This window comes from Pinus tabuliformis, chromosome 2_1 (genome assembly GCF_031772625.1).
Source record: "Pinus tabuliformis cultivar Carrire ecotype Pingquan chromosome 2_1, CPIR1, whole genome shotgun sequence".
Taxonomy (NCBI): domain Eukaryota; kingdom Viridiplantae; phylum Streptophyta; class Pinopsida; order Pinales; family Pinaceae; genus Pinus; species Pinus tabuliformis.
Window position 1 is genome coordinate 65,988,948 of NC_142299.1, and position 13,977 is coordinate 66,002,924.

Here is a 13,977-nt window from a genome sequence, read left to right on the forward strand (position 1 = left end):
ATCTCTGCTGCTGCCTGGGCATCAATTCTTTTGTTATAGTTGTCCAAGGTGAGCAGTCTTCCCACACTGCTCAAAATGCTGGGGAGGCCTCTGTTCTGCAGTGCTACAAACTTCTCCAGGAATCTGTTAATTTCAGTTTGCATATCCTGTGTCCTCCTCTCCAGTGTTCCAATCAAGTTCCTCAATGTAACAACTCTCTTGGCTATGGCAATTGTTTCTGTCCTGTTGTTGATTCCCATGGCAGCCAACTGAAAGTTGATTTGGTAGGTGAGGATGGTTTCAACAACAAAAACTAAAACTAAACTATATTTACTATGTACCCGAGTATAAAGCAATATTTGTGCAATCTAGATAAATGATTACCTTGAATGATAATAAAGATTATTCATACAAGAAGTATAAAACATTCATAAAATAACTATTTTGATTAAATAGTTAATAAAAATGGTTGATTGTAACAACATATCGCATCAATATCTAATAGAATATTGCTTATCAAAAATCAAAAGATGGCAGCTCATCTATAATTCAAAAAGTGCGATAATTACCGGTTGTATTAAACTATAATTGACAAGAAATAAATATGAAAAAGAAACAACTTAATCACTTATAAAATAATCACTACGCAATGATAAAAGTACTCAATGCGAAATGACTCATCCATAGACAATCAAGCTACAATCCATGTGTCTTCTCCAAGATTAATCACAGAAAAAATAAAGTGCATTCCTTAACAAGCTTTCTTAGATAAACTTTCTTGGAGTAGATCTTCAAATATTAAAGAAAAACTTTAAAAAGTACAAAAGCACATGTTTTTAAAGAGTTTCAAATAAAATTGTTAGACCCCTTTCTAAATACTTGAAAGGGGTTTAAATATCAAAATATTACAAAAATAGCTAAGCACTAAATCCTGAGGAGTGAAATGACTCTCCTTAGAATCAGTGCCAAAAATGCAAAACTAAAATTGATTTAAAAACTTAAAAAACTGATCATGATTGGTGTTGCTCCTCATTTGCTTCCATTTCTCATAGATATCCATCATAGCTTGAACTTCTAAAGGCTTCTTAATGCTTATCTTTACCTATGTTGCATAAATCATATCTGATGGCAGTGGCATCATATGGATGATTGAATTGGTTAAGCATTGTAGGAGCATCAATTGAATATGCGGTTTTACCAAATATGACCAATAAGTATCCCAATTAAAATTCAACAGTTGTATGATTCGTTGTTCTCTTGCTACCATACTATCGTGCCAAATTAACTGCAAATCATCAATCTTAGGAAAATTTCCTTGCAAACATATTTGGATGAAACCTGCATACCAAAGATTATCGTTAATAGTTTTAATTATATTTTTTGATGCTTCAATTGCACTTGAAACTGCCCTCTCATCCTACTTTATTTGGATTTCCCAGTTAGTGAACAGAATTCCCTTATGAGATTCTCTGACTTTTGGAAATTTTGTTATCTTTCCTTTTGAATTATCTTGCCATTTAATCAAATTTTAGAATTTATCATCTATTTCTTCAAAATTGATTTTAGCGTCATTGAATTGACCCACTAATGTATCAGCTTCTTGGCACAATGGACTAATATCTATTAACTACTTACAAAAGATTGATTGTTTCTTAGATAGCAACGACTTAATTTATAAATCTTCTTTGATGAATTCATCCACTTTTGGGCAATCCTTTATATGATCTGCAGCAAATCGCAGTTGTGCGATTTCAGTATCTTTAGCATTTAATTTTGCCTGGTTCTAAAGTCTTAAGCTGTCAAAACTCTGTTGCATTTGTTCAAGCTGTGACTTAATATGCTCTTGTGTATTCTCCTTTTCTTTTGTGAGTTGATCTTCCACCTGCTTTATTCTTTCCTCTTTTTCCTTGATCAAATTTCTTACTTCTTCGGCTTTGTCTATTGTTGCAGAAACATAAGCTCCTACAAACTAAGATAATTTGGTCAAATTTTCGAATGGATCTATAAGTGTATCCTTCCAAACAACAACCATTGATTCATCGTCTGGCAGAGTAATAGCAGCATGGTCAATTTCCTCTTCTTCCTTTGTCTCTTTATTACTGCTCGATGTTTAGGACTATAAAAAATATCCAAAGGAGGAATCTCTTCCTCCTTCAAAACAATTTCTGAAGAAGGAAAAGCAGGAATTACTTTGATATCTTCTGAAGTAGCAAAAGCTTTTTCTGAAGATTTCTCGGGATGTTTTGGTGTTTCGCGCACAGTTTGTGCTTGACTCGTACCACCCTATCATTCATTGATGATTTCTTCAAACTGCCCCCATTCCTTCTGCATTTGATCTTGATCAAGACCTTTCTCAGTACTTTTATTGTTGGAAGGTTCTTCTACATCTTTCTCTACAACAGACTCTTTTTTTTATTCAGCATCATTGGATGCTTTATTTTCATTCTCTTCTGAGCCATTAGTAGATAACCTTTCTTCCTGAGATTCTTGTGGGATTATTTTAAGAAGATTCAAAGACACATGTGTTAACCTTTGATGTACGTATTCTGAAATTCTGCTAATTCATTCGGACTGAGTCAGAGGGAAGCTAAAATTTGAACCTCTAAAAATTGTTCAGCTGCTAGAAAAAGATCGTCAAAACAATCATCTTCATGAAAAAATGACTTGACCTTAAAAGTCGTTGTAAAATCATACACGACTTTAATAGGATCATATTCCCTTTCTCTAAACTCAACAAGGTTCACACTGTGAATGTGTTTGACTTCGACTTGTGCATGTCTAAAATCATTTAAGCAATAAACACCACACCGAAGTGGAAAAGTGGGCTAGATATATTTTTTAGACTCTTTGAGGGATTTGGTTACACCTTGAATAACAATCTGATATGCAATATCTCTAACTAACACTTTATTAGGGAAATACAACGGAAGCACATGTGGAGGATCGTACTTCCAAAAACTCTGATATATGCAAACAATTCTTCACCAAACCATCTCACCACAGGTTGAATATCAGCCTTGGCTTCTTCTGATAACATTGGGGCTTTCTTGTCAAAGATAGCTTGATAAATAGGGAGCATCACCCCCTTACAAATATGATAGAAATGTTCATTGAACAAGATTTCCAAAGAGCTTTATGATACACATGGATTGGCGTGGGATCCTAAAGAGTCCACTCCCACCCCATAATTGGAAAAGGAAAATCGAAACATATGGCATCCATGGCATAGGAAGACAAATAAAATGAAGGAATGGTTCTTGTAGTAACATAATGATTCCTTCTATATTCTAAGATATGGCGGGCTAATTTATTTGAAAAAATTGTGGCCCAATCCATGACTATAGAATTAGAAGTGGCATCAATGAGAGGCACCCATTCCACTAAAAACTTGGTAGCATATGCGACCCAAATAACCTACATAGCATAGCACCAATGTATAAATAAGGAGTAGCAAGAGAGGCTACTAAGTACATACCAGTTCTATCCATTTTGTGCTTGCTTGGATTTGCCCTCCATTGTTTTATAACTTCAGAGGGTTCTTCATTTTCAGTAGCAAATTTCTCCACAAATGCTTTATCATAAATCTTATGCGGCAGAGGTAAATGATACATTCTTCTAATATCCTTTGATTTAAATGAGTCGATGACCACTTGCCTTGCGGTCACGAATTCTCTATCCTCATTATTCACATTTTCAATAATCCATTTGACCATATCAACATAGGGTAATAATTTGGGTCTAGCTGCTATCTTATGCAAGACAGAGCATGCAACTTCAGGATAAGAAGCGTTTGAAGATTGCATATCGTCTATCATGGCTTCCTTCTCTATTTCCCTCTCAAATAGGCCATAAACATTTTCCTAGGATCTGGTACCAACTCTGGTATACAAGTTGTATCAGAAAACAAAGGTGATGACTCGAGTACATATTCAGTCGTGGATTGTGTTCCCTTTCCCTTATTCATCTTGATCATTCAGCTGAGTAATCAAGTCTCTATTACAGTTCTGTCACCACAAAGAAGACATGAGTGATATTGAAAAGAATAAGAAATAAGAGTATAATGGCATGCAAATACGAAAACCGCATTCAAATTAACGAAATGGAAAACACATAAATGTGTCCGTAATGGTGAAAATCTATTGAATTTATTGAGCCACGGAATCATAAATATCCATAATCTGAAATGATATCTGCATAAGATTCGAATTAATTCACATTATGCTAACGATATTTTCAGAGAAAGTTATTAGAACCTGTTAATGTACCACCCTTAATTCATGAGATATCACTTTAATGACGTGTCATTGGGTCTGTATTCCATCGCAATTTGGCTATTCGGAGTATCACATGATATGTTTGCTTACCAGTTTCTGGCGGATGTAACTATATTATGATATTAAAGTTAATTTGTTTGTCGAGTCCTTCATCATGTCACAATATGTAAAGGATGACTTAACATGTTTTATTTCCCTCTTGTGAAACGTGAAATGTGATCTAATCTTAGGAGTGGTTTTTTGGATTTTTGCCTAGATTTTAATGTATTTTAAACCAAATTATTTTCTAAAGGGTCCCCATTTGTCATCTAAGGGATTCTATCAAATGGGGGTTGTTGTACAGCACAACAGTTGGCGATTCACTGGAAGAACCATTTATCTCTGAAGATTTTGAAATTTCGAAAACTTTCGAAGTAAAGATAGTTGAGGAAATAAAAATTGCATGAAATTTTAGATTAGTAACATTTCTCTAAATAATAAAAAAACAACTCATCTAATTACAATTCATTTGATATCCTCTTAAAGATGAAAATTCCTTTGTCTATATCAGTGTTTACTTAGTTTTTTTTTAAATAAAGTAGGGGGCTTTTGCAGATCAGCCTTTTAATGTACTCATTTGTCACAGGTAGAGCCTCTGCTGCCAGCAAGCATCCATAGCCTTGACAGGGTTACCTTTTAACTAGCAATCATTCAGTATCCCATCCAAAAAATAATGCAATTTTTAGAGATAAATTCAAAATCATATACTTATTTCCTTTTTTCTTTCTTTTTTTTCTTTTTCTTTTTGAAGCAGTGTATTTTTATTTTCTTTTATTACTCAAAAGTCATTATGATGACAATGCCATTCATTGACTGTAGTTCAACTAAACAAGTTGGCTCGTGATGAGACCTCTTATCTTAAGATTAAGATAATCTGAAGCCATTACCCTGTTTCGGTATGTAATCTTGGTAATGTCAGTCTTATTATTTCCTTATGAACATGGTAAGCATGCCCTTGATGAGACCTATTATCTCTTAAGTTTTAGTATATTTTAGAATTATATTCTAAAAAGAGAAAAATTTACTGGATGGTGTTGTAGTGGCCACAACCACCCTCCAAAATTTTTCCTTAGCTTCGTTTCGGAGCCTCCCTGCCAACCTTTCACGGCAGCATGTCTCGCTTCGTCAGGTACACAAGATTTAGTGATTTTATTTCAAATTGACAACATGTTCATCAAAGCTTGTTGCATTCCCCTCACAAAATTTTTCTCCGGACTTGGTCCAGCTGTAGGCTAAGCAGCTCCCTCAAGAAATTGTGTAATTCTAGAGGGCAACCATCCTTCTGTCCAGAAATTTTGTAATTATGTCTAGCAGCCTGTTGAGCTCCAAAATTGCGCAAATCTGTCAGTCAAGCTTCACCGAGAAAATTGCGCAATTCCTCCCAGCAGGACTGCTCAGCCCATATTTGCGCAATCATGGGCAGGAGTCAGCTGCTTTGCTCAGAAATTGTGTAAATCTCCTGGGAAGCCAGCCCAGCTCCCTTCTAGAAATGCGCATTTTTCCTAGCAGTTGAGCAGGCTCTTCCATGTACAGTTGGGTTGATTAGTTCCACCCAGGACCAAATTAACTTGACTTGCATGCATGGGCTACATTTTCCCAGAATAGCAAAAGGCAACATGAAAAAAGCATCCCTTGATTCAGGGAGTTATTTTTAGCAGCTGGAGGTTACATGCACAGATCGTTTTATAATCTTTCCTCCAAGTGTCGCTTTTCCTATGTTTGTTGCATGCGCGTCATGAGCCTCAAACTTATTTATTCGACACTTCAGATCTCATTATTCGCATCGATCTTGGAGCTTTGACATCCCACAGCACATCCAGGACTCTTCGACACATCGATCTCAACTATTCACGGGTAAGTGGTCTCAACTTGTCTTTTGCAGCATTTCTGTTGTGTTTTCGCTTGTGTGAGTGTTGTTTTCTTGATTTCTTTTAATTCTTGTGGTCATTTACATGCATACTAGCTTGTACTGGCACCATTTCAGTTTTTGTTAGCATCTCACTGTTGTCACATGCATAAAACTATTTTTCACAAACGGTCGCCGATTCGACGACTCGCCTCACCCACATGCATGTTGTTCCATTTTTTGAATCTTTCATTCATTGTTTGCATGCACGATCATTTTTTGCTTACATTTAGTATCGCCATGCATTCACTTTCACATTTTCTTTCAGTTTCCCGTCAGAGGGTATGGCCAGCCTTGGCCGAGACTCTGCCTCACCAAGATAGCATTGCGCAATCTTGAGAGGGAATACTCTATCTTCCCCTCAGGAAATGGGAATTTCTACCCAAGAGTTATCCTCCAGTATTGCATTGCACAATTCTAAGGGACAGTGATTGCTGGCCTAGATAATTTCGCAATGCAGTCACTGAGCCTGCACCAACTACCAGCTGAAATTGCGCATTGCACAATTCCAACAGTCAACAGCCACCCTGGATTGTGCATTTCGCAATTCCAGTAGCCATTCATGCCTCCCAGATAGCCCAAACTACCTTTAGTGCAAGTGTGGTAGCTAGTCTCCTAGCCTCCCAAAAGAAATTGCACAATCCTTTCGAGTCATTCCCCTGGTATGTGTTATGTCATTCCTCAAATTTTCTTTGGTTTTCCCAGACATATTTCTTTCCATGCATGTCTCTTTGTCTCCAGATCTAGTAGTTGTTCATCTACCTCTTAGCAATTTAGGATCAATGGCCTCCAAGAGAGCACGATCCAAGGACACTGACAGAAGTGCAACTGGAGAAGTAGTTGAACGAGTGTCTACAAGTCTACCGATCTATGAAGATACCAAGTTGATTGTAGACAAGGACGTCAAGTTGAAATGAGAGGAGTTCATTGATGCTTTTGCAGGCACATTTTGGGAAGACCTCGAAGACCACTAGGTATATTTGAACATTTAAAAGTCTGGCTTGTACCATAGTCCATGCAGATACCTTGTGTTCCCATGCATGGATATGATACAGTGGATCGTCTTGCACACTGATCCTGAGATGATGACATTGAGCAGTGTCAGAAGGACGAATATTGTAACCTTCTGGGCATAGGATTATGATGAGATGTATCATATGTCAGTGCCCATGACCATCATGGAGACTCCCTTCAACTTACCTAGCAATAATGCCAACTCCAGAGACATTTTGAAGAACTAGGTAAAGGAGTCAGTTAGATTCAGGTTGACACCCAACCAGATCTATAAGAAGAAGATACTTCGGAAGGCATATCAATACTTGGTCATCTTTGCATGTCAACTGTATGGCCAAGAAAGCATGGAAACCTTCCCACATAGTTGGGTGTGCGTGCTAGACCAACTGGCTAGAGAGGGAAAAGCATGTAATTGGTCTGGCATGTTGGCTCATTAGCTGAAGGAACATGTTACAAGGGCTTGAAAACACCCAAAGGTTTGCAAGCATAAATCTACATGTTCGCCTACATCTTGGATGAAATCTGTGCCCGACAGGAGTTCCCGGGCTTGAAGTGGGTATGGTTGTCGTCGAAGACTACTATGAACACTTATTGTAAGATGTTGTCCGAATGTAGTTCCAAAGGAGCCATCACACGGCTATCTAATAATTTTTTCACCTCAATTTACAAGATAATATTCGAACAGGATCCACCCTACATGTCGAAGGAAGAAATGAAGGCACTGATAGTCATAGCTAATTGGTATGCCTCACCATCTGGCACCTTCATACAGATGTACAACACGGAGAAGCCTCTGCATGTTCTCCCGAAGTTTTCCTTCGACATACTTGTCATGCAGGAAGTAGCATATCACATCTCAGTAAGATTGAAAGCTAGACTGCACCGGAAGAAGAAGGAACCTTGGCCTGCTCCTTCATTACAGATTGTGTTATATGAGATTTGGAGTTTCAAGAAAGAAGATGTCGAAGAAGAATAGATGAAGAAGTATCCATTCAACCTCCGAAATTACAATCCATATGACTTGCATTGTCTTGTGAAAGATCACTATGCGAGATTACAGTTCAATTGGATCCATGGGACATTTCATTTGGTGGAGGAGGACCCATGGAGATATTTCTATAGTTTCTCCAGACCCAATGAATAGGTCAGCTTTGTTGTGGAATTGTTAGTGAAGCAACGTGAAGCAGCATCCCGAAGAGCACCAAAAGAAGTAGTAGCAACTGAGGTGAACATACCAGTGCGCGACAAGGGCAAGAGGAAGATTTTCAATCACATGGAGGAAGAGAAAAGCTTAAATTTCTGAGCAGATCCACTTGTGGAGAAAGCAGCTATGGCTATAGAGGAAAAGATTCAATAGCGCGGCAAGAAAAATGCACAAAGGCAAAGAGAGAAATAGAGAATGGAGGAAACAGAGAAATAGTTGCATGAGTTGAAGGAGAAACTCTAAAAGGAACAGGAGTTGCGTAAACAGGAAAGGGAAGCGCAGCAGCAACAGGTACAGTAGAGGGAGCAACATGTCCAGACAGATGAAATAGCGCCTGTACAAATAGTGTACTCATCAGAATAGCTGGCATCAGGAAAACACGGTAAAACATCGCAGGAGAAGAACTTCGCTCAAGAGATAGAGAAAGCGCTTGAATAGATGGATACAAATATGGAGCAACAAGAGTTAGAGCAGGACATCGACCTCATGCCTCACCACCAAGAGGTTGACCCACCAGCTTCACCACATCCAGAAGATGAGAAATTCCCAAGTGACCAAGGAGACACTGAGATCCTTGGAGATCAACCAGAAGGAGAGATGCACAACATCTCATTCAACGAGTCTCAACATAGAGTTGTGCAATCTCGCAGAGTGTCAACTCCGGAGGATCATACATATCTTGCGTAGTATGAGGAATGAGTGATCATTTCTAACATGCACAAACATCTAGCAGCCTTGACTGATGCTACTAGAGCATATGCCGAAGCCACTAGCTCAGGTGTTCACTTTCTGATAGCTGAGAATGAGCGAATGGCTAAGGAGATATAGACAGCCAAGAAACGAGGAGAGTTGGTGATAGCACCTGCCCAAGCAGAACTGAAGAAGGAAATACTACATGAAGTATTGTCCCTTGACATAGTCATGTGGGCATTTTATTCCAAGTTTGGTACCATGCATAAGGAAGTTGTCCATCTCAACGGATGGCAGCAGCGATGTGCTAGAAGAGCATGTATCTTGTCGAACATGCATGTTGTTTTTTATTACATGCAAACATGGACGATGAGATACAAGGGAGCCCCACTTCACTTGCCTAAGATGATGAATCCCAAAGTGGTCGAGCTGAAGGCACGCATCCAGAGTCAGATCCGGAACTATGAAGAGCTCCCGCAGCTCATCACTAGTCTACAGGCTTCCCATGCACGTGTATTCAAGAGTATGGATGTTGTGGTGCACGCACATGTGATCCCATCTATTGGGGCTCCCATCCAGGAAAAAACAAAGGCACAAGTTCGACTAGAGCTTGACTCATACTTTGATGAGTTGATGCGCATAGCCACCAACCCAGACTTGTCAATCAGTGCAGACACCATGTACAAGTATGTTGTTGGTCCGGCCGCATTGAAGACAATGACATGCATGCTTTCAGACGAGTTGTACATAGGAGCCCTAGCAGTGTACCTAGATGTTATGGAAGCAAGAGTGAAGTTCCAAAAAGATGTCACCTTGGAGTACACGGACACCATCACAAACTACCAATCTTCGTATCAGTTCGATATTGTTGATCATCGCGAGGATGTTGAAGAGTTGGACTTCCCACGGTTGTCCGAGTCATAGTGATGTCTTGCATGGCTTACTCAAGCCATTTTGTCTCACATGGGTACATGTGCATTGTAATGTAATGCCTTGTTAAGTGTAATTTCAAGTGTCAACAGTTGGATGTAATAGTCATAGAGTAGATGAAGAGTCATGAGGGTAGATGAACTATCACAAAGGGGAATGTCAAGGGCCACCCCACCCATTGTTATAAATAGTACCTCATAACTCATTGTATAGGATTTTGGTTAGCTAATCTTCTGATAGGACTATCTTAGAGAGATCTTGGAAAGTATTGTAATGAGCCTTGGCTTCTCCACTGCGTAGAGCTAGTATATCTCTTTGGAGGAGCAGGCGGTTGTGGCTGTAATGTTCCATTGTCGGAACTAGTGGTTGGACATGGATGTATTGTATGACTAGAACTTACACTTCTTAATATAACAAGAGCCAACGTGTTTCATGCATATGTTGTATTGTATTTCGGCTATCTATTTACTGTAAATGGTATCTGTATTTTTTTTCTTACGCATGCATGTATATCTATTTCTATGTATGTATGTATGAATCTTTTTTAAATGTGATGTTGGTTTAACCATCACTTTGGATTGCTAGATATCTCGCCATCCATCTTGTGATGCATCCTTGCTCATGTGTTCCCTTCTTAACTCCATGCTATCATAGGTTTCCAGCGGGTGCACTCATCTCAACGCCCTTGTGTGAGAACCTCTCATCCATCTTCCTTGGCTTACTTGTTGTGGGGAAAAGTATCCGATGCGGATGACCCTAACCCTTTCTAGATGTGACAGAATCTAGCAACAACTGAATGATAAAGTTTTCATGTTCTTCTTTATGAGTATACAGACAGAATAGAAAGAGGGTCAACCAACCTGGTGTCTTGCGCTTGATTGATCCTTATCCTTCTTCCTTTGTATCCAGCTCCCAGCTCTTTTTGCTCTCCAAGCCGATCCAGCTACACACAAGACCTGCACAACAAGAGAGAGCAAACTAACAGATACAAGCACTCATAATCAAAGCATGGATTAGATTGCATCAAATACACATGTAAACACAAAGCATCTATGTAAAACAAGTGAATAGGAGAACATGCAAACTTTATTGATAGAAAGTAACAGGGTTCCAGAGGAAGTTACAACCAATGATGTTGGCTCCAATCCAGCAGCACCTCCTCGGCAGCAAGAACTCTCTTCTTGACCTCTAGTAAAACAATCACCCAAATAATCCTGGCGGTATACCAACAGCACCTCCTTGCTTATACAAAATTTCAGCCTCCCTAGACCTCATAGAAGAGCTCTATATATAGGGAAGAAGAGGAAAGGATGAGTCAGTTAGAGGCTGACATATAGCTGACTAGTGTCCTCTCCATCTTCAGTTAATCTTCAGTTCCTGTGTCCACTTGGAGATCCTTGGTTACACATGGTGATCAAGTACCTCTTACTCATCACAGGGCGAATCTCATGACCCAAGTGTCAGTTTGGAAGCTTCCTGGGCAATTGACACCTTGCAGGATGACTGTGCCACTTGGCCAATCTCGCCCAGTGCAGGTAGCCTTCATAGTTTTTGACTTCCAGCGCAGGTACAGAGTGGGACAGTTGCAATACAGCGCAGAAGCTCAGTTTAGCAGCTGACATGATCCAAAATAAGCCTGTTCTGAAGTGTTTTCAGGTGGGGAACTGATTGGAAGTGCTGTTGATTGATGACCTTGTTCTTTTAGGGGTGAGAACAACATGTTTAGGGACTGAGGATCCCTGTAATTATCGACATTCCTTGCTCCTTGACGCGAGGCACAAAAATGTCTATAACAGTTGCCCCCTAAAGTATGAGGCCGTTACTCGGGTGAAATGCTTTAGCTAGAGGGTCCGAAGTTCGTTCCAGTACTGGAGGAGAGTGCCCTGTAATACAATACAATACAATACATTATCTTTCATTCAATTTCATGGTCTGGCTGAGGCGGGCATTCCCATGCTCAGCTTTTATAAATACATTTTGATACATATGACAGACGATCGTCTGTGGCCAGACTGATAATCTTCTGCTGAAATTATCATCCTTTGATAGGATGATCATCTGCTGCAATGATGTACATGGCAAATGTTTTTATATTTCCTGAATATATATCGCAGCCCGGATGGATGAAACTAGATCCGGGGTCTTCAAACGCGTTCGATCTTCACTCTAAGTACAAGTCAATCCATGTGAGAATTGCGTCGAAGTCGAACATGGAAAGACATCGCTTGATTACCGGTCAATAATGAAAACCGTTAACAAGCGCGAGAGGAATCACCAATAATGACAATGACCCTCAAGGTACTGCAGTACAATTCACGTGGCGTGAATAAATGACTTGGCGTCGAACGCCACGCAAAATCTTCTGGTCGAAGGTCATTGAGGTATACCCGTCGCCGGAAGTGAGAAACTTGCCATTGAGGCATGCAAGCTTCAAAGTACTGATGGGGGTGTTCCTAGATCAACTTCTTGGATAATGAGCTGATGTCGACAAGAAGCGATCCGTCAAAGGAGGGCCTTGATGAATCCCACATCAATGACACGGAACGGAGCTAATGATTTAGTGGAGGTGGAAACAAACTGTGACATATGATTCAGGGTGGCGATCATGAAAATGGATGAAGGATGATGTATGGTAGTGGATGGGACACGGTTGACACTTTCTGAATGACCCCTCTTGAACATATAACGACACTGATGCGATGGATCGGTAGCATTACCCCAAATGGATGGTGTGGCGAGGACCATGGTGACGAGACCGGTGAATGAGACAACCCAACCCGATGTGATACGGAGGAAAAGTGTCATGTTCAAGAGTGACTTGCTACCTCTAAACTTTGATGTTCTCCCAATTTTTCCCCAGTCATTTCTGACCAGTACCTCTTTATTTTTGTCAAGCTTGAGGAGGATAACATATGCTTGTTCTATAACCTGCCCTTCGGGCAAGCCCATCGCTAAGATTTAACGAGCCTAGCGATAGGGAAACTCGTTCTCGTCTAAAGACAAGTTTGTCGCTATTTAATCATTTTAACGAGTCTAACGACAAAGAAAACTCGGTCCTTTTCATTTTTAGAGAGTCTGAAAAGGTACAGAAAGCTAACTCCATAGTTCCTTTTTCGTCATCTAATCCCTTAAGTCCGAAAAAGTATAAAACAATACAGAAGGGATGGCTGTTCGATACTTTCACGAGCTGAACAAGACAAGCGCTCGATCTTTTTGTGTAATAATCCCTCAGGTCCAAAAAGATTAAAATCTAGAGGAGGGATAGCGTTCCGGTCTTTTAACGAGCTGGAAGGCCAAAACTCGGCAAACTTTTCATATTTTACGAGTCAGTGAAAAGAGCTCAAAGTAGACTCGTCTTTCGAGGAACGAGTGATAAACAGGGATAGCTACAGATTCCAGGTACAAATTGGAATTTTCCAATCACGGTAATGTCACGAGGGTGGCTAAGTGAAATCACTCTTTGCAGATGTTCCTCAAAAGGGGTAAACACACATGTGGGGGTGAACGATCGGTCAAATGATAGTGGAGGTGATGGATGAAAAACACGACCAAGGCTTTTAAAGGCTACATTTTCACGATCGCAATGGTTGTTCACCAGTTCATTTTTTAAATGAGCTTGGACCCTGCCGGAAACTCTGCTCGCACTTTTCTATTTTTTAACGAGCATAAATTCCGTGGTAAAACTGCTCGATTCATGGTCAAATTTACTTTTTTACCTTCATTAACTTTTTCTCTTTTCAAATGTAGTACTTCATTATCAATTGCTGCAACAAATTTTGTTAGAAATGGATAATAATTGCATGAAAATGAGTGTATAACCCTAATTTTTAACTTCGAACGATGTAAAAAGTCATAAAAAGGGATTTTTACCTCTCATTTACCATTTCATTTGCATTTTGCTTGTTGGAGCTCTGGAGGTGCCTCTTCTTCCTTGATTTTCA